We start from the raw sequence: 20,639 nt of genomic DNA, 5'->3' as shown, positions 1-20,639 counted from the left end.
TTTACAGTATTATTTGTAATAGTAGTAGTAAAAGTACCAGTAGCTCCACCACGTTTGTAGTAGTGTTTACAGTAGTATTTACAGTAGTATTTGTAGTAGTAGTAGTAAAAGTACCAGTAGCTCCACCATGTTTGTAGTAGTGTTTACAATAGTATTTACAGTAGTATTTACAGTAGTATTTGTAGTAGTATTTGTAGTAGTAGTAGTAGTAAAAGTACCAGTAGCTCCACCATGTTTGTAGTAGTGTTTACAGTAGTATTTACAGTAATATTTACAGTAGTATTTGTAGTAATAGTAGTAAAAGTACCAGTAGCTCTACCATGTTTGTAGAAGTATTTACAGTAGTATTTACAGTAGTATTTACAGTAGTATTTGTAATAGTAGTAGTAAAAGTACCAGTAGCTCCACCACGTTTGTAGTAGTGTTTACAGTAGTATTTACAGTAGTATTTGTAGTAGTAGTAGTAGTAAAAGTACCAGTAGCTCCACCATGTTTGTAGTAGTGTTTACAATAGTATTTACAGTAGTATTTACAGTAGTATTTGTAGTAGTAGTAGTAAAAGTACCAGTAGCTCCATCATGTTTGTAGTTGTGTTTACAGTAGTATTTACAGTAGTATTTACAGTATTATTTGTAATAGTAGTAGTAAAAGTACCAGTAGCTCCATCATGTTTGTAGTTGTGTTTACAGTAGTATTTACAGTAGTATTTACAGTATTATTTGTGGTAGTAGTAGTAAAAGTACCAGTAGCTCCATCATGTTTGTAGTTGTGTTTACAGTAGTATTTACAGTAGTATTTACAGTATTATTTGTAATAGTAGTAGTAAAAGTACCAGTAGCTCCACCACGTTTGTAGTAGTGTTTACAGTAGTATTTACAGTAGTATTTGTAGTAGTAGTAGTAAAAGTACCAGTAGCTCCACCATGTTTGTAGTAGTGTTTACAATAGTATTTACAGTAGTATTTACAGTAGTATTTGTAGTAGTATTTGTAGTAGTAGTAGTAGTAAAAGTACCAGTAGCTCCACCATGTTTGTAGTAGTGTTTACAGTAGTATTTACAGTAATATTTACAGTAGTATTTGTAGTAATAGTAGTAAAAGTACCAGTAGCTCTACCATGTTTGTAGAAGTATTTACAGTAGTATTTACAGTAGTATTTACAGTAGTATTTGTAATAGTAGTAGTAAAAGTACCAGTAGCTCCACCACGTTTGTAGTAGTGTTTACAGTAGTATTTACAGTAGTATTTGTAGTAGTAGTAGTAAAAGTACCAGTAGCTCCACCATGTTTGTAGTAGTGTTTACAATAGTATTTACAGTAGTATTTACAGTAGTATTTGTAGTAGTATTTGTAGTAGTAGTAGTAAAAGTACCAGTAGCTCCACCATGTTTGTAGTAGTGTTTACAATAGTATTTACAGTAGTATTTACAGTAGTATTTGTAGTAGTATTTGTTGTAGTAGTAGTAAAAGTACCAGTAGCTCTACCATGTTTTTTAGTAGTGTTTACAGTAGTATTTACAGTAGTATTTGTAGTAGTAGTAGTAGTAGTAAAAGTACCTGTAGCTCCACCATGTTTGTAGTAGTGTTTACAGTAGTATTTACAGCAGTTTTAGTAGTGGTAGTAGTAAAAGTACCAGTAGCTCCACCATGTTTGTAGTAGTGCTTACAGTAGTATTTACAGTAGTATTTGTAGTAGTAGTAGTAAAAGTACCAGTAGCTCCACCATGTTTGTAGTAGTGTTTACAGTAGTATTTGTAGTAGTAGTAGTAAAAGTACCAGTAGCTCCACCATGTTTGTAGTAGTGTTTACAGTAGTATTTACAGTAGTATTTGTAGTAGTAGTAGTAAAAGTACCAGTAGCTCCACCATGTTTGTAGTAGTGTTTACAGTAGTATTTACAGTAGTATTTGTAGTAGTAGTAGTAGTAGTAAAAGTACCTGTAGCTCCACCATGTTTGTAGTAGTGTTTACAGTAGTATTTACAGTAGTATTTGTAGTAGTAGTAGTAAAAGTATCAGTTGCTCCACCATGTTTGTAGTAGTGTTTACAGTAGTATTTACAGTAGTATTTGTAGTAGTAGTAGTAAAAGTACCAGTAGCTCCACCATGTTTGTAGTAGTGTTTACAGTAGTATTTACAGTAGTATTTGTAGTAGTAGTAGTAAAAGTACCAGTAGCTCCACCATGTTTGTAGTAGTGTTTACAGTAGTATTTACAGTAGTATTTGTAGTAGTAGTAGTAGTAAAAGTACCAGTAGCTCCACCATGTTTGTAGTAGTGTTTACAATAGTATTTACAGTAGTATTTACAGTAGTATTTGTAGTAGTATTTGTAGTAGTAGTAGTAAAAGTACCAGTAGCTCCACCATGTTTGTAGTAGTGTTTACAATAGTATTTACAGTAGTATTTACAGTAGTATTTGTAGTAGTATTTGTAGTAGTAGTAGTAAAAGTACCAGTAGCTCTACCATGTTTTTTAGTAGTGTTTACAGTAGTATTTACAGTAGTATTTGTAGTAGTAGTAGTAGTAGTAAAAGTACCTGTAGCTCCACCATGTTTGTAGTAGTGTTTACAGTAGTATTTACAGTAGTATTTGTAGTAGTAGTAGTAAAAGTACCAGTAGCTCCACCATGTTTTCAGTAGTGTTTACAGTAGTATTTACATTAGTATTTGTAGTAGTAGTAGTAAAAGTATCAGTAGCTCCACCATGTTTGTAGTAGTGTTTACAGTAGTATTTACAGTAGTATTTGTAGTAGTAGTAGTAAAAGTACCAGTAGCTCCACCATGTTTACAGTAGCATTTACAGTAGTATTTGTAGTAGTATTTGTAGTAGTAGTAGTAAAAGTACCAGTAGCTCCACCATGTTTGTAGTAGTGTTTACAGTAGTATTTACAGTAGTATTTGTAGTAGTAGTAGTATAAGTACCAGTAGCTCCACCATGTTTGTAGAAGTGTTTACAGTAGTATTTACAGTAGTATTTGTAGTAGTAGTAGTAAAAGTACCAGTAGCTCCACCATGTTTGTAGTAGTGTTTACAGTAGCATTTACAGTAGTATTTGTAGTAGTAGTAGTAAAAGTACCAGTAGCTCCACCATGTTTGTAGTAGTGTTTACAGTATTTTTTACAGTAGTATTTGTAGTAGTAGTAGTAAAAGTACCAGTAGCTCCACCATGTTTGTAGTAGTGTTTACAGAAGTATTTACAAAAGTATTTGTAGTAGTAGTAGTAAAAGTACCAGTAGCTCCACCATGTTTGTAGTAGTGTTTACAGTAGTATTTGTAGTAGTAGTAGTAAAAGTACCAGTAGCTCCACCATGTTTGTATTAGTGTTTACAGTAGTATTTACAGTAGTATTTGTAGTAGTAGTAGTAAAAGTACCAGTAGCTCCACCATGTTTGTAGTAGTGTTTACAGTAGCATTTACAGTAGTATTTGTAGTAGTATTTGTAGTAGTAGTAGTAAAAGTACCAGTAGCTCCACCATTTTTGTAGTAGTGTTTACAGTTGTATTTACAGTAGTATTTGTAGTAGTAGTAGTAAAAGTACCAGTGGCTCCACCATGTTTGTAGTAGTGTTTACAGTAGTATTTACAGTAGTATTTGTAGTAGTAGTAGTAAAAGTACCAGTAGCTCCACCATGTTTGTAGTAGTGTTTACAGTTGTATTTACAGTAGTATTTGTAGTAGTAGTAGTAAAAGTACCAGTAGCTCCACCATGTTTGTAGTAGTGTTTACAGTAGTATTTACAGTAGTATTTGTAGTAGTAGTAGTAAAAGTATTATTAGCTCCACCATGTTTGTAGTAGTGTTTACAGTAGTATTTACAGTAGTATTTGTAGTAGTAGTAGTAGTAAAAGTACCAGTAGCTCCACCATGTTTGTAGTGTTTACAGTAGTATTTACAGTAGTATTTGTAGTAGCATTTGTAGTAGTAGTAGTAAAAGTACCAGTAGCTCCACCACGTTTGTAGTAGTATTTACTGTAGTATTTGTAGTAGTATTTGTAGTAGTAGTAGTAAAAGTACCAGTAGCTCCACCATGTTTGTAGTAGTGTTTACGGTAGTATTTACAGTAGTATTTGTAGTAGTAGTAGTAAAAGTACCAGTAGCTCCACCATGTTTGTAGTAGTGTTTACGGTAGTATTTACAGTAGTATTTGTAGTAGTAGTAGTAAAAGTACCAGTAGCTCCACCATGTTTGTACTAGTGTTTACAGTAGCATTTACAGTAGTATTTGTAGTAGTATTTGTAGTAGTAGTAGTAAAAGTACCAGTAGCTCCACCATGTTTGTAGTAGTGTTTACAGTAGTATTTACAGTAGTATTTGTAGTAGTAGTAGTATAAGTACCAGTAGCTCCACCATGTTTGTAGAAGTGTTTACAGTAGTATTTACAGTAGTATTTGTAGTAGTAGTAGTAAAAGTACCAGTAGCTCCACCATGTTTGTAGTAGTGTTTACAGTAGCATTTACAGTAGTATTTGTAGTAGTATTTGTAGTAGTAGTAGTAAAAGTACCAGTAGCTCCACCATGTTTGTAGTAGTGTTTACAGTATTTTTTACAGTAGTATTCGTAGTAGTAGTAGTAAAAGTACCAGTAGCTCCACCATGTTTGTAGTAGTGTTTACAGAAGTATTTACAAAAGTATTTGTAGTAGTAGTAGTAAAAGTACCAGTAGCTCCACCATGTTTGTAGTAGTGTTTACAGTAGTATTTGTAGTAGTAAAAGTACCAGTAGCTCCACCATGTTTGTATTAGTGTTTACAGTAGTATTTACAGTAGTATTTGTAGTAGTAGTAGTAAAAGTACCAGTAGCTCCACCATGTTTGTAGTAGTGTTTACAGTAGTATTTACAGTAGTATTTGTAGTAGTAGTAGTAAAAGTATCATTAGCTCCACCATGTTTGTAGTAGTGTTTACAGTAGTATTTACAGTAGTATTTGTAGTAGTAGTAGTAAAAGTACCAGTAGCTCCACCATGTTTGTAGTAGTGTTTACAGTAGTATTTACAGTAGTATTTGTAGTAGTAGTAGTAGTAAAAGTACCAGTAGCTCCACCATGTTTGTAGTAGTGTTTACAGTAGTATTTACAGTAGTATTTGTAGTAGTAGTAGTAAAAGTACCAGTAGCTCCACCATGTTTGTAGTAGTGTTTACAGTAGTATTTACAGTAGTATTTGTAGAAGTAGTAGTAAAAGTACCAGTAGCTCCACCATGTTTGTAGCAGTGTTTACAGTAGTATTTACAGTAGTATTTGTGGTAGTAGTAGTAAAAGAACCAGTAGCTCCACCATGTTTGTAGTAGTGTTTACAGTAGTATTTACAGTAGTATTTGTAGTAGTAGCAGTAAAAGTACCAGTAGCTCCACCATGTTTGTAGTAGTATTTACAGTAGTATTTGTGGTAGTAGTAGTAAAAGAACCAGTAGCTCCACCATGTTTGTAGTAGTGTTTACAGTAGTATTTACAGCAGTATTAGTAGTAGTAGTAGTAAAAGTACCAGTAGCTCCACCATGTTTGTAGTAGTGATTACAGTAGTATTTACAGTAGTATTTGTAGTAGTAGTAGTAAAAGTACCAGTAGCTCCACCATGTTTGTAGTAGTGTTTACAGTAGCATTTACAGTAGTATTTGTAGTAGTATTTGTAGTAGTAGTAGTAAAAGTACCAGTAGCTCCACCACGTTTGTAGTAGTGTTTACAGTAGTATTTACAGTAGTATTTGTAGTAGTAGTAGTAAAAGTACCAGTAGCTCCACCATGTTTGTAGTAGTGTTTACAGTAGTATTTACAGTAGTATTTACAGTATTATTTGTAATAGTAGTAGTAAAAGTACCAGTAGCTCCACCACGTTTGTAGTAGTGTTTACAGTAGTATTTACAGTAGTATTTGTAGTAGTAGTAGTAAAAGTACCAGTAGCTCCACCATGTTTGTAGTAGTGTTTACAATAGTATTTACAGTAGTATTTACAGTAGTATTTGTAGTAGTATTTGTAGTAGTAGTAGTAGTAAAAGTACCAGTAGCTCCACCATGTTTGTAGTAGTGTTTACAGTAGTATTTACAGTAATATTTACAGTAGTATTTGTAGTAATAGTAGTAAAAGTACCAGTAGCTCTACCATGTTTGTAGAAGTATTTACAGTAGTATTTACAGTAGTATTTACAGTAGTATTTGTAATAGTAGTAGTAAAAGTACCAGTAGCTCCACCACGTTTGTAGTAGTGTTTACAGTAGTATTTACAGTAGTATTTGTAGTAGTAGTAGTAGTAAAAGTACCAGTAGCTCCACCATGTTTGTAGTAGTGTTTACAATAGTATTTACAGTAGTATTTACAGTAGTATTTGTAGTAGTAGTAGTAAAAGTACCAGTAGCTCCATCATGTTTGTAGTTGTGTTTACAGTAGTATTTACAGTAGTATTTACAGTATTATTTGTAATAGTAGTAGTAAAAGTACCAGTAGCTCCATCATGTTTGTAGTTGTGTTTACAGTAGTATTTACAGTAGTATTTACAGTATTATTTGTGGTAGTAGTAGTAAAAGTACCAGTAGCTCCATCATGTTTGTAGTTGTGTTTACAGTAGTATTTACAGTAGTATTTACAGTATTATTTGTAATAGTAGTAGTAAAAGTACCAGTAGCTCCACCACGTTTGTAGTAGTGTTTACAGTAGTATTTACAGTAGTATTTGTAGTAGTAGTAGTAAAAGTACCAGTAGCTCCACCATGTTTGTAGTAGTGTTTACAATAGTATTTACAGTAGTATTTACAGTAGTATTTGTAGTAGTATTTGTAGTAGTAGTAGTAGTAAAAGTACCAGTAGCTCCACCATGTTTGTAGTAGTGTTTACAGTAGTATTTACAGTAATATTTACAGTAGTATTTGTAGTAATAGTAGTAAAAGTACCAGTAGCTCTACCATGTTTGTAGAAGTATTTACAGTAGTATTTACAGTAGTATTTACAGTAGTATTTGTAATAGTAGTAGTAAAAGTACCAGTAGCTCCACCACGTTTGTAGTAGTGTTTACAGTAGTATTTACAGTAGTATTTGTAGTAGTAGTAGTAAAAGTACCAGTAGCTCCACCATGTTTGTAGTAGTGTTTACAATAGTATTTACAGTAGTATTTACAGTAGTATTTGTAGTAGTATTTGTAGTAGTAGTAGTAAAAGTACCAGTAGCTCCACCATGTTTGTAGTAGTGTTTACAATAGTATTTACAGTAGTATTTACAGTAGTATTTGTAGTAGTATTTGTAGTAGTAGTAGTAAAAGTACCAGTAGCTCTACCATGTTTTTTAGTAGTGTTTACAGTAGTATAAACAGTAGTATTTGTAGTAGTAGTAGTAGTAGTAAAAGTACCTGTAGCTCCACCATGTTTGTAGTAGTGTTTACAGTAGTATTTACAGCAGTATTAGTAGTGGTAGTAGTAAAAGTACCAGTAGCTCCACCATGTTTGTAGTAGTGCTTACAGTAGTATTTACAGTAGTATTTGTAGTAGTAGTAGTAAAAGTACCAGTAGCTCCACCATGTTTGTAGTAGTGTTTACAGTAGTATTTGTAGTAGTAGTAGTAAAAGTACCAGTAGCTCCACCATGTTTGTAGTAGTGTTTACAGTAGTATTTACAGTAGTATTTGTAGTAGTAGTAGTAAAAGTACCAGTAGCTCCACCATGTTTGTAGTAGTGTTTACAGTAGCATTTACAGTAGTATTTGTAGTAGTAGTAGTAAAAGAACCAGTAGCTCCACCATGTTTTTAGTAGTGTTTACAGTAGTATTTACAGTAGTATTTGTAGTAGTAGTAGTAAAAGTACCTGTAGCTCCACCATGTTTGTATTAGTGTTTACAGTAGTATTTACAGTAGTATTTGTAGTAGTAGTAGTAAAAGTACCAGTAGCTCCACCATGTTTGTATTAGTGTTTACAGTAGCATTTACAGTAGTATTTGTAGTAGTAGTAGTAAAAGTACCAGTAGCTCCACCATGTTTGTAGTAGTGTTTACAATAGTATTTACAGTAGTATTTACAGTAGTATTTGTAGTAGTATTTGTAGTAGTAGTAGTAAAAGTACCAGTAGCTCCACCATGTTTGTAGTAGTGTTTACAATAGTATTTACAGTAGTATTTACAGTAGTATTTGTAGTAGTATTTGTAGTAGTAGTAGTAAAAGTACCAGTAGCTCTACCATGTTTTTTAGTAGTGTTTACAGTAGTATAAACAGTAGTATTTGTAGTAGTAGTAGTAGTAGTAAAAGTACCTGTAGCTCCACCATGTTTGTAGTAGTGTTTACAGTAGTATTTACAGCAGTATTAGTAGTGGTCGTAGTAAAAGTACCAGTAGCTCCACCATGTTTGTAGTAGTGCTTACAGTAGTATTTACAGTAGTATTTGTAGTAGTAGTAGTAAAAGTACCAGTAGCTCCACCATGTTTGTAGTAGTGTTTACAGTAGTATTTGTAGTAGTAGTAGTAAAAGTACCAGTAGCTCCACCATGTTTGTAGTAGTGTTTACAGTAGTATTTACAGTAGTATTTGTAGTAGTAGTAGTAAAAGTACCAGTAGCTCCACCATGTTTGTAGTAGTGTTTACAGTAGTATTTACAGTAGTATTTGTAGTAGTAGTAGTAGTAAAAGTACCAGTAGCTCCACCATGTTTGTAGTAGTGTTTACAGTAGTATTTACAGTAGTATTTGTAGTAGTAGTAGTAAAAGTACCAGTAGCTCCACCATGTTTGTAGTAGTGTTTACAGTAGTATTTACAGTAGTATTTGTAGAAGTAGTAGTAAAAGTACCAGTAGCTCCACCATGTTTGTAGCAGTGTTTACAGTAGTATTTACAGTAGTATTTGTGGTAGTAGTAGTAAAAGAACCAGTAGCTCCACCATGTTTGTAGTAGTGTTTACAGTAGTATTTACAGTAGTATTTGTAGTAGTAGCAGTAAAAGTACCAGTAGCTCCACCATGTTTGTAGTAGTATTTACAGTAGTATTTGTGGTAGTAGTAGTAAAAGAACCAGTAGCTCCACCATGTTTGTAGTAGTGTTTACAGTAGTATTTACAGCAGTATTAGTAGTAGTAGTAGTAAAAGTACCAGTAGCTCCACCATGTTTGTAGTAGTGATTACAGTAGTATTTACAGTAGTATTTGTAGTAGTAGTAGTAAAAGTACCAGTAGCTCCACCATGTTTGTAGTAGTGTTTACAGTAGCATTTACAGTAGTATTTGTAGTAGTATTTGTAGTAGTAGTAGTAAAAGTACCAGTAGCTCCACCACGTTTGTAGTAGTGTTTACAGTAGTATTTACAGTAGTATTTGTAGTAGTAGTAGTAAAAGTACCAGTAGCTCCACCATGTTTGTAGTAGTGTTTACAGTAGTATTTACAGTAGTATTTACAGTATTATTTGTAATAGTAGTAGTAAAAGTACCAGTAGCTCCACCACGTTTGTAGTAGTGTTTACAGTAGTATTTACAGTAGTATTTGTAGTAGTAGTAGTAAAAGTACCAGTAGCTCCACCATGTTTGTAGTAGTGTTTACAATAGTATTTACAGTAGTATTTACAGTAGTATTTGTAGTAGTATTTGTAGTAGTAGTAGTAGTAAAAGTACCAGTAGCTCCACCATGTTTGTAGTAGTGTTTACAGTAGTATTTACAGTAATATTTACAGTAGTATTTGTAGTAATAGTAGTAAAAGTACCAGTAGCTCTACCATGTTTGTAGAAGTATTTACAGTAGTATTTACAGTAGTATTTACAGTAGTATTTGTAATAGTAGTAGTAAAAGTACCAGTAGCTCCACCACGTTTGTAGTAGTGTTTACAGTAGTATTTACAGTAGTATTTGTAGTAGTAGTAGTAGTAAAAGTACCAGTAGCTCCACCATGTTTGTAGTAGTGTTTACAATAGTATTTACAGTAGTATTTACAGTAGTATTTGTAGTAGTAGTAGTAAAAGTACCAGTAGCTCCATCATGTTTGTAGTTGTGTTTACAGTAGTATTTACAGTAGTATTTACAGTATTATTTGTAATAGTAGTAGTAAAAGTACCAGTAGCTCCATCATGTTTGTAGTTGTGTTTACAGTAGTATTTACAGTAGTATTTACAGTATTATTTGTGGTAGTAGTAGTAAAAGTACCAGTAGCTCCATCATGTTTGTAGTTGTGTTTACAGTAGTATTTACAGTAGTATTTACAGTATTATTTGTAATAGTAGTAGTAAAAGTACCAGTAGCTCCACCACGTTTGTAGTAGTGTTTACAGTAGTATTTACAGTAGTATTTGTAGTAGTAGTAGTAAAAGTACCAGTAGCTCCACCATGTTTGTAGTAGTGTTTACAATAGTATTTACAGTAGTATTTACAGTAGTATTTGTAGTAGTATTTGTAGTAGTAGTAGTAGTAAAAGTACCAGTAGCTCCACCATGTTTGTAGTAGTGTTTACAGTAGTATTTACAGTAATATTTACAGTAGTATTTGTAGTAATAGTAGTAAAAGTACCAGTAGCTCTACCATGTTTGTAGAAGTATTTACAGTAGTATTTACAGTAGTATTTACAGTAGTATTTGTAATAGTAGTAGTAAAAGTACCAGTAGCTCCACCACGTTTGTAGTAGTGTTTACAGTAGTATTTACAGTAGTATTTGTAGTAGTAGTAGTAAAAGTACCAGTAGCTCCACCATGTTTGTAGTAGTGTTTACAATAGTATTTACAGTAGTATTTACAGTAGTATTTGTAGTAGTATTTGTAGTAGTAGTAGTAAAAGTACCAGTAGCTCCACCATGTTTGTAGTAGTGTTTACAATAGTATTTACAGTAGTATTTACAGTAGTATTTGTAGTAGTATTTGTAGTAGTAGTAGTAAAAGTACCAGTAGCTCTACCATGTTTTTTAGTAGTGTTTACAGTAGTATAAACAGTAGTATTTGTAGTAGTAGTAGTAGTAGTAAAAGTACCTGTAGCTCCACCATGTTTGTAGTAGTGTTTACAGTAGTATTTACAGCAGTATTAGTAGTGGTAGTAGTAAAAGTACCAGTAGCTCCACCATGTTTGTAGTAGTGCTTACAGTAGTATTTACAGTAGTATTTGTAGTAGTAGTAGTAAAAGTACCAGTAGCTCCACCATGTTTGTAGTAGTGTTTACAGTAGTATTTGTAGTAGTAGTTGTAAAAGTACCAGTAGCTCCACCATGTTTGTAGTAGTGTTTACAGTAGTATTTACAGTAGTATTTGTAGTAGTAGTAGTAAAAGTACCAGTAGCTCCACCATGTTTGTAGTAGTGTTTACAGTAGCATTTACAGTAGTATTTGTAGTAGTAGTAGTAAAAGTACCAGTAGCTCCACCATGTTTGTATTAGTGTTTACAGTAGCATTTACAGTAGTATTTGTAGTAGTAGTAGTAAAAGTACCAGTAGCTCCACCATGTTTGTAGTAGTGTTTACAATAGTATTTACAGTAGTATTTACAGTAGTATTTGTAGTAGTATTTGTAGTAGTAGTAGTAAAAGTACCAGTAGCTCCACCATGTTTGTAGTAGTGTTTACAATAGTATTTACAGTAGTATTTACAGTAGTATTTGTAGTAGTATTTGTAGTAGTAGTAGTAAAAGTACCAGTAGCTCTACCATGTTTTTTAGTAGTGTTTACAGTAGTATAAACAGTAGTATTTGTAGTAGTAGTAGTAGTAGTAAAAGTACCTGTAGCTCCACCATGTTTGTAGTAGTGTTTACAGTAGTATTTACAGCAGTATTAGTAGTGGTCGTAGTAAAAGTACCAGTAGCTCCACCATGTTTGTAGTAGTGCTTACAGTAGTATTTACAGTAGTATTTGTAGTAGTAGTAGTAAAAGTACCAGTAGCTCCACCATGTTTGTAGTAGTGTTTACAGTAGTATTTGTAGTAGTAGTAGTAAAAGTACCAGTAGCTCCACCATGTTTGTAGTAGTGTTTACAGTAGTATTTACAGTAGTATTTGTAGTAGTAGTAGTAAAAGTACCAGTAGCTCCACCATGTTTGTAGTAGTGTTTACAGTAGCATTTACAGTAGTATTTGTAGTAGTAGTAGTAAAAGAACCAGTAGCTCCACCATGTTTTTAGTAGTGTTTACAGTAGTATTTACAGTAGTATTTGTAGTAGTAGTAGTAAAAGTATCAGTTGCTCCACCATTTTATTAGTAGTGTTTACAGTAGTATTTACAGTAGTATTTGTAGTAGTAGTAGTAAAAGTACCAGTAGCTCCACCATGTTTGTAGTAGTGTTTACAGTAGTATTTACAGTAGTATTTGTAGTAGTAGTAGTAAAAGTACCAGTAGCTCCACCATGTTTGTAGTAGTGTTTACAGTAGTATTTACAGTAGTATTTGTAGTAGTAGTAGTAGTAAAAGTACCAGTAGCTCCACCATGTTTGTAGTAGTGTTTACAATAGTATTTACAGTAGTATTTACAGTAGTATTTGTAGTAGTATTTGTAGTAGTAGTAGTAAAAGTACCAGTAGCTCCACCATGTTTGTAGTAGTGTTTACAGTAGTATTTACAGTAGTATTTGTAGTAGTAGTAGTAAAAGTACCAGTAGCTCCACCATGTTTGTAGTAGTGTTTACAGTAGTATTTACAGTAGTATTTGTAGTAGTAGTAGTAAAAGTACCAGTAGCTCCACCATGTTTGTAGTAGTGTTTACAGTAGTATTTACAGTAGTATTTGTAGTAGTAGTAGTAGTAAAAGTACCAGTAGCTCCACCATGTTTGTAGTAGTGTTTACAATAGTATTTACAGTAGTATTTACAGTAGTATTTGTAGTAGTATTTGTAGTAGTAGTAGTAAAAGTACCAGTAGCTCCACCATGTTTGTAGTAGTGTTTACAATAGTATTTACAGTAGTATTTACAGTAGTATTTGTAGTAGTATTTGTAGTAGTAGTAGTAAAAGTACCAGTAGCTCTACCATGTTTTTTAGTAGTGTTTACAGTAGTATAAACAGTAGTATTTTTAGTAGTAGTAGTAGTAGTAAAAGTACCTGTAGCTCCACCATGTTTGTAGTAGTGTTTACAGTAGTATTTACAGCAGTATTAGTAGTGGTAGTAGTAAAAGTACCAGTAGCTCCACCATGTTTGTAGTAGTGCTTACAGTAGTATTTACAGTAGTATTTGTAGTAGTAGTAGTAAAAGTACATGTAGCTCCACCATGTTTTCAGTAGTGTTTACAGTAGTATTTACATTAGTATTTGTAGTAGTAGTAGTAAAAGTATCAGTAGCTCCACCATGTTTGTAGTAGTGTTTACAGTAGTATTTACAGTAGTATTTGTAGTAGTAGTAGTAAAAGTACCAGTAGCTCCACCATGTTTGTAGTAGTGTTTACAGTAGTATTTACAGTAGTATTTGTAGTAGTAGTAGTAAAAGTACCAGTAGCTCCACCATGTTTGTACTAGTGTTTACAGTAGCATTTACAGTAGTATTTGTAGTAGTATTTGTAGTAGTAGTAGTAAAAGTACCAGTAGCTCCACCATGTTTGTAGTAGTGTTTACAGTAGTATTTACAGTAGTATTTGTAGTAGTAGTAGTATAAGTACCAGTAGCTCCACCATGTTTGTAGAAGTGTTTACAGTAGTATTTACAGTAGTATTTGTAGTAGTAGTAGTAAAAGTACCAGTAGCTCAACCATGTTTGTAGTAGTGTTTACAGTAGCATTTACAGTAGTATTTGTAGTAGTAGTAGTAAAAGTACCAGTAGCTCCACCATGTTTGTAGTAGTGTTTACAGTATTTTTTACAGTAGTATTTGTAGTAGTAGTAGTAAAAGTACCAGTAGCTCCACCATGTTTGTAGTAGTGTTTACAGAAGTATTTACAAAAGTATTTGTAGTAGTAGTAGTAAAAGTACCAGTAGCTCCACCATGTTTGTAGTAGTGTTTACAGTAGTATTTGTAGTAGTAGTAGTAAAAGTACCAGTAGCTCCACCATGTTTGTAGTAGTGTTTACAGTAGCATTTACAGTAGTATTTGTAGTAGTATTTGTAGTAGTAGTAGTAAAAGTACCAGTAGCTCCACCATTTTTGTAGTAGTGTTTACAGTTGTATTTACAGTAGTATTTGTAGTAGTAGTAGTAAAAGTACCAGTGGCTCCACCATGTTTGTAGTAGTGTTTACAGTAGTATTTACAGTAGTATTTGTAGTAGTAGTAGTAAAAGTACCAGTAGCTCCACCATGTTTGTAGTAGTGTTTACAGTTGTATTTACAGTAGTATTTGTAGTAGTAGTAGTAAAAGTACCAGTAGCTCCACCATGTTTGTAGTAGTGTTTACAGTAGTATTTACAGTAGTATTTGTAGTAGTAGTAGTAAAAGTATCATTAGCTCCACCATGTTTGTAGTAGTGTTTACAGTAGTATTTACAGTAGTATTTGTAGTAGTAGTAGTAAAAGTACCAGTAGCTCCACCATGTTTGTAGTAGTGTTTACAGTAGTATTTACAGCAGTTTTAGTAGTGGTAGTAGTAAAAGTACCAGTAGCTCCACCATGTTTGTAGTAGTGCTTACAGTAGTATTTGTAGTAGTAGTAGTAAAAGTACCAGTAGCTCCACCATGTTTGTAGTAGTGTTTACAGTAGTATTTGTAGTAGTAGTAGTAAAAGTACCAGTAGCTCCACCATGTTTGTAGTAGTGTTTACAGTAGTATTTACAGTAGTATTTGTAGTAGTAGTAGTAAAAGTACCAGTAGCTCCACCATGTTTGTAGTAGTGTTTACAGTAGCATTTACAGTAGTATTTGTAGTAGTAGTAGTAAAAGAACCAGTAGCTCCACCATGTTTTTAGTAGTGTTTACAGTAGTATTTACAGTAGTATTTGTAGTAGTAGTAGTAAAAGTATCAGTTGCTCCACCATGTTTGTAGTAGTGTTTACAGTAGTATTTACAGTAGTATTTGTAGTAGTAGTAGTAAAAGTACCAGTAGCTCCACCATGTTTGTAGTAGTGTTTACAGTAGTATTTACAGTAGTATTTGTAGTAGTAGTAGTAAAAGTACCAGTAGCTCCACCATGTTTGTAGTAGTGTTTACAGTAGTATTTACAGTAGTATTTGTAGTAGTAGTAGTAGTAAAAGTACCAGTAGCTCCACCATGTTTGTAGTAGTGTTTACAATAGTATTTACAGTAGTATTTACAGTAGTATTTGTAGTAGTATTTGTAGTAGTAGTAGTAAAAGTACCAGTAGCTCCACCATGTTTGTAGTAGTGTTTACAATAGTATTTACAGTAGTATTTACAGTAGTATTTGTAGTAGTATTTGTAGTAGTAGTAGTAAAAGTACCAGTAGCTCTACCATGTTTTTTAGTAGTGTTTACAGTAGTATTTACAGTAGTATTTGTAGTAGTAGTAGTAGTAGTAAAAGTACCTGTAGCTCCACCATGTTTGTAGTAGTGTTTACAGTAGTATTTACAGCAGTATTAGTAGTGGTAGTAGTAAAAGTACCAGTAGCTCCACCATGTTTGTAGTAGTGCTTACAGTAGTATTTACAGTAGTATTTGTAGTAGTAGTAGTAAAGGTACCAGTAGCTCCACCATGTTTTTAGTAGTGTTTACAGTAGTATTTACAGTAGTATTTGTAGTAGTAGTAGTAAAAGTACCAGTAGCTCCACCATGTTTGTAGTAGTGTTTACGGTAGTATTTACAGTAGTATTTGTAGTAGTAGTAGTAAAAGTACCAGTAGCTCCACCATGTTTGTAATAGTGTTTACGGTAGTATTTACAGTAGTATTTGTAGTAGTAGTAGTAAAAGTACCAGTAGCTCCACCATGTTTGTACTAGTGTTTACAGTAGCATTTACAGTAGTATTTGTAGTAGTATTTGTAGTAGTAGTAGTAAAAGTACCAGTAGCTCCACCATGTTTGTAGTAGTGTTTACAGTAGTATTTACAGTAGTATTTGTAGTAGTAGTAGTATAAGTACCAGTAGCTCCACCATGTTTGTAGAAGTGTTTACAGTAGTATTTACAGTAGTATTTGTAGTAGTAGTAGTAAAAGTACCAGTAGCTCCACCATGTTTGTAGTAGTGTTTACAGTAGCATTTACAGTAGTATTTGTAGTAGTAGTAGTAAAAGTACCAGTAGCTCCACCATGTTTGTAGTAGTGTTTACAGTATTTTTTACAGTAGTATTTGTAGTAGTAGTAGTAAAAGTACCAGTAGCTCCACCATGTTTGTAGTAGTGTTTACAGAAGTATTTACAAAAGTATTTGTAGTAGTAGTAGTAAAAGTACCAGTAGCTCCACCATGTTTGTAGTAGTGTTTACAGTAGTATTTGTAGTAGTAGTAGTAAAAGTACCAGTAGCTCCACCATGTTTGTATTAGTGTTTACAGTAGTATTTACAGTAGTATTTGTAGTAGTAGTAGTAAAAGTACCAGTAGCTCCACCATGTTTGTAGTAGTGTTTACAGTAGCATTTACAGTAGTATTTGTAGTAGTATTTGTAGTAGTAGTAGTAAAAGTACCAGTAGCTCCACCATTTTTGTAGTAGTGTTTACAGTTGTATTTACAGTAGTATTTGTAGTAGTAGTAGTAAAAGTACCAGTGGCTCCACCATGTTTGTAGTAGTGTTTACAGTAGTATTTACAGTAGTATTTGTAGTAGTAGTAGTAAAAGTACCAGTAGCTCCACCATGTTTGTAGTAGTGTTTACAGTTGTATTTACAGTAGTATTTGTAGTAGTAGTAGTAAAAGTACCAGTAGCTCCAACATGTTTGTAGTAGTGTTTACAGTAGTATTTACAGTAGTATTTGTAGTAGTAGTAGTAAAAGTATCATTAGCTCCACCATGTTTGTAGTAGTGTTTACAGTAGTATTTACAGTAGTATTTGTAGTAGTAGTAGTAAAAGTACCAGTAGCTCCACCATGTTTGTAGTAGTGTTTACAGTAGTATTTACAGTAGTATTTGTAGTAGTAGTAGTAGTAAAAGTACCAGTAGCTCCACCATGTTTGTAGTAGTGTTTACAGTAGTATTTACAGTAGTATTTGTAGTAGTAGTAGTAAAAGTACCAGTAGCTCCACCATGTTTGTAGTAGTGTTTACAGTAGTATTTACAGTAGTATTTGTAGTAGTAGTAGTAAAAGTACCAGTAGCTCCACCATGTTTGTAGTAGTGTTTACAGTAGTATTTACAGTAGTATTTGTAGAAGTAGTAGTAAAAGTACCAGTAGCTCCACCATGTTTGTAGCAGTGTTTACAGTAGTATTTACAGTAGTATTTGTGGTAGTAGTAGTAAAAGAACCAGTAGCTCCACCATGTTTGTAGTAGTGTTTACAGTAGTATTTACAGTAGTATTTGTAGTAGTAGCAGTAAAAGTACCAGTAGCTCCACCATGTTTGTAGTAGTATTTACAGTTGTATTTACAGTAGTATTTGTAGTAGTAGTAGTAAAAGTACCAGTAGCTCCACCATGTTTGTAGTAGTGTTTACAGTAGTATTTACAGTAGTATTTGTAGTAGTAGTAGTAAAAGTATCATTAGCTCCACCATGTTTGTAGTAGTGTTTACAGTAGTATTTACAGTAGTATTTGTAGTAGTAGTAGTAAAAGTACCAGTAGCTCCACCATGTTTGTAGTAGTGTTTACAGTAGTATTTACAGCAGTTTTAGTAGTGGTAGTAGTAAAAGTACCAGTAGCTCCACCATGTTTGTAGTAGTGCTTACAGTAGTATTTGTAGTAGTAGTAGTAAAAGTACCAGTAGCTCCACCATGTTTGTAGTAGTGTTTACAGTAGTATTTGTAGTAGTAGTAGTAAAAGTACCAGTAGCTCCACCATGTTTGTAGTAGTGTTTACAGTAGTATTTACAGTAGTATTTGTAGTAGTAGTAGTAAAAGTACCAGTAGCTCCACCATGTTTGTAGTAGTGTTTACAGTAGCATTTACAGTAGTATTTGTAGTAGTAGTAGTAAAAGAACCAGTAGCTCCACCATGTTTTTAGTAGTGTTTACAGTAGTATTTACAGTAGTATTTGTAGTAGTAGTAGTAAAAGTATCAGTTGCTCCACCATGTTTGTAGTAGTGTTTACAGTAGTATTTACAGTAGTATTTGTAGTAGTAGTAGTAAAAGTACCAGTAGCTCCACCATGTTTGTAGTAGTGTTTACAGTAGTATTTACAGTAGTATTTGTAGTAGTAGTAGTAAAAGTACCAGTAGCTCCACCATGTTTGTAGTAGTGTTTACAGTAGTATTTACAGTAGTATTTGTAGTAGTAGTAGTAGTAAAAGTACCAGTAGCTCCACCATGTTTGTAGTAGTGTTTACAATAGTATTTACAGTAGTATTTACAGTAGTATTTGTAGTAGTATTTGTAGTAGTAGTAGTAAAAGTACCAGTAGCTCCACCATGTTTGTAGTAGTGTTTACAATAGTATTTACAGTAGTATTTACAGTAGTATTTGTAGTAGTATTTGTAGTAGTAGTAGTAAAAGTACCAGTAGCTCTACCATGTTTTTTAGTAGTGTTTACAGTAGTATTTACAGTAGTATTTGTAGTAGTAGTAGTAGTAGTAGTAAAAGTACCTGTAGCTCCACCATGTTTGTAGTAGCGTTTACAGTAGTATTTACAGCAGTATTAGTAGTGGTAGTAGTAAAAGTACCAGTAGCTCCACCATGTTTGTAGTAGTGCTTACAGTAGTATTTACAGTAGTATTTGTAGTAGTAGTAGTAAAGGTACCAGTAGCTCCACCATGTTTTTAGTAGTGTTTACAGTAGTATTTACAGTAGTATTTGTAGTAGTAGTAGTAAAAGTACCAGTAGCTCCACCATGTTTGTAGTAGTGTTTACGGTAGTATTTACAGTAGTATTTGTAGTAGTAGTAGTAAAAGTACCAGTAGCTCCACCATGTTTGTAATAGTGTTTACGGTAGTATTTACAGTAGTATTTGTAGTAGTAGTAGTAAAAGTACCAGTAGCTCCACCATGTTTGTACTAGTGTTTACAGTAGCATTTACAGTAGTATTTGTAGTAGTATTTGTAGTAGTAGTAGTAAAAGTACCAGTAGCTCCACCATGTTTGTAGTAGTGTTTACAGTAGTATTTACAGTAGTATTTGTAGTAGTAGTAGTATAAGTACCAGTAGCTCCACCATGTTTGTAGAAGTGTTTACAGTAGTATTTACAGTAGTATTTGTAGTAGTAGTAGTAAAAGTACCAGTAGCTCCACCATGTTTGTAGTAGTGTTTACAGTAGCATTTACAGTAGTATTTGTAGTAGTAGTAGTAAAAGTACCAGTAGCTCCACCATGTTTGTAGTAGTGTTTACAGTATTTTTTACAGTAGTATTTGTAGTAGTAGTAGTAAAAGTACCAGTAGCTCCACCATGTTTGTAGTAGTGTTTACAGAAGTATTTACAAAAGTATTTGTAGTAGTAGTAGTAAAAGTACCAGTAGCTCCACCATGTTTGTAGTAGTGTTTACAGTAGTATTTGTAGTAGTAGTAGTAAAAGTACCAGTAGCTCCACCATGTTTGTATTAGTGTTTACAGTAGTATTTACAGTAGTATTTGTAGTAGTAGTAGTAAAAGTACCAGTAGCTCCACCATGTTTGTAGTAGTGTTTACAGTAGCATTTACAGTAGTATTTGTAGTAGTATTTGTAGTAGTAGTAGTAAAAGTACCAGTAGCTCCACCATTTTTGTAGTAGTGTTTACAGTTGTATTTACAGTAGTATTTGTAGTAGTAGTAGTAAAAGTACCAGTGGCTCCACCATGTTTGTAGTAGTGTTTACAGTAGTATTTACAGTAGTATTTGTAGTAGTAGTAGTAAAAGTACCAGTAGCTCCACCATGTTTGTAGTAGTGTTTACAGTTGTATTTACAGTAGTATTTGTAGTAGTAGTAGTAAAAGTACCAGTAGCTCCAACATGTTTGTAGTAGTGTTTACAGTAGTATTTACAGTAGTATTTGTAGTAGTAGTAGTAAAAGTATCATTAGCTCCACCATGTTTGTAGTAGTGTTTACAGTAGTATTTACAGTAGTATTTGTAGTAGTAGTAGTAAAAGTACCAGTAGCTCCACCATGTTTGTAGTAGTGTTTACAGTAGTATTTACAGTAGTATTTGTAGTAGTAGTAGTAGTAAAAGTACCAGTAGCTCCACCATGTTTGTAGTAGTGTTTACAGTAGTATTTACAGTAGTATTTGTAGTAGTAGTAGTAAAAGTACCAGTAGCTCCACCATGTTTGTAGTAGTGTTTACAGTAGTATTTACAGTAGTATTTGTAGTAGTAGTAGTAAAAGTACCAGTAGCTCCACCATGTTTGTAGTAGTGTTTACAGTAGTATTTACAGTAGTATTTGTAGAAGTAGTAGTAAAAGTACCAGTAGCTCCACCATGTTTGTAGCAGTGTTTACAGTAGTATTTACAGTAGTATTTGTGGTAGTAGTAGTAAAAGAACCAGTAGCTCCACCATGTTTGTAGTAGTGTTTACAGTAGTATTTACAGTAGTATTTGTAGTAGTAGCAGTAAAAGTACCAGTAGCTCCACCATGTTTGTAGTAGTATTTACAGTAGTATTTACAGCAGTATTAGTAGTAGTAGTAGTAAAAGTACCAGTAGCTCCACCATGTTTGTAGTAGTGTTTACAGTAGTATTTACAGTAGTATTTGTAGAAGTAGTAGTAAAAGTACCAGTAGCTCCACCATGTTTGTAGCAGTGTTTACAGTAGTATTTACAGTAGTATTTGTGGTAGTAGTAGTAAAAGAACCAGTAGCTCCACCATGTTTGTAGTAGTGTTTACAGTAGTATTTACAGTAGTATTTGTAGT

This window comes from Eucyclogobius newberryi, unplaced genomic scaffold (genome assembly GCF_026437365.1).
Source record: "Eucyclogobius newberryi isolate DKJ021-1_F unplaced genomic scaffold, fEucNew1.0.hap1 SCAF_18, whole genome shotgun sequence".
Taxonomy (NCBI): Eukaryota; Metazoa; Chordata; class Actinopteri; order Gobiiformes; family Gobiidae; genus Eucyclogobius; species Eucyclogobius newberryi.
This window is presented reverse-complemented; position numbering follows the sequence as displayed.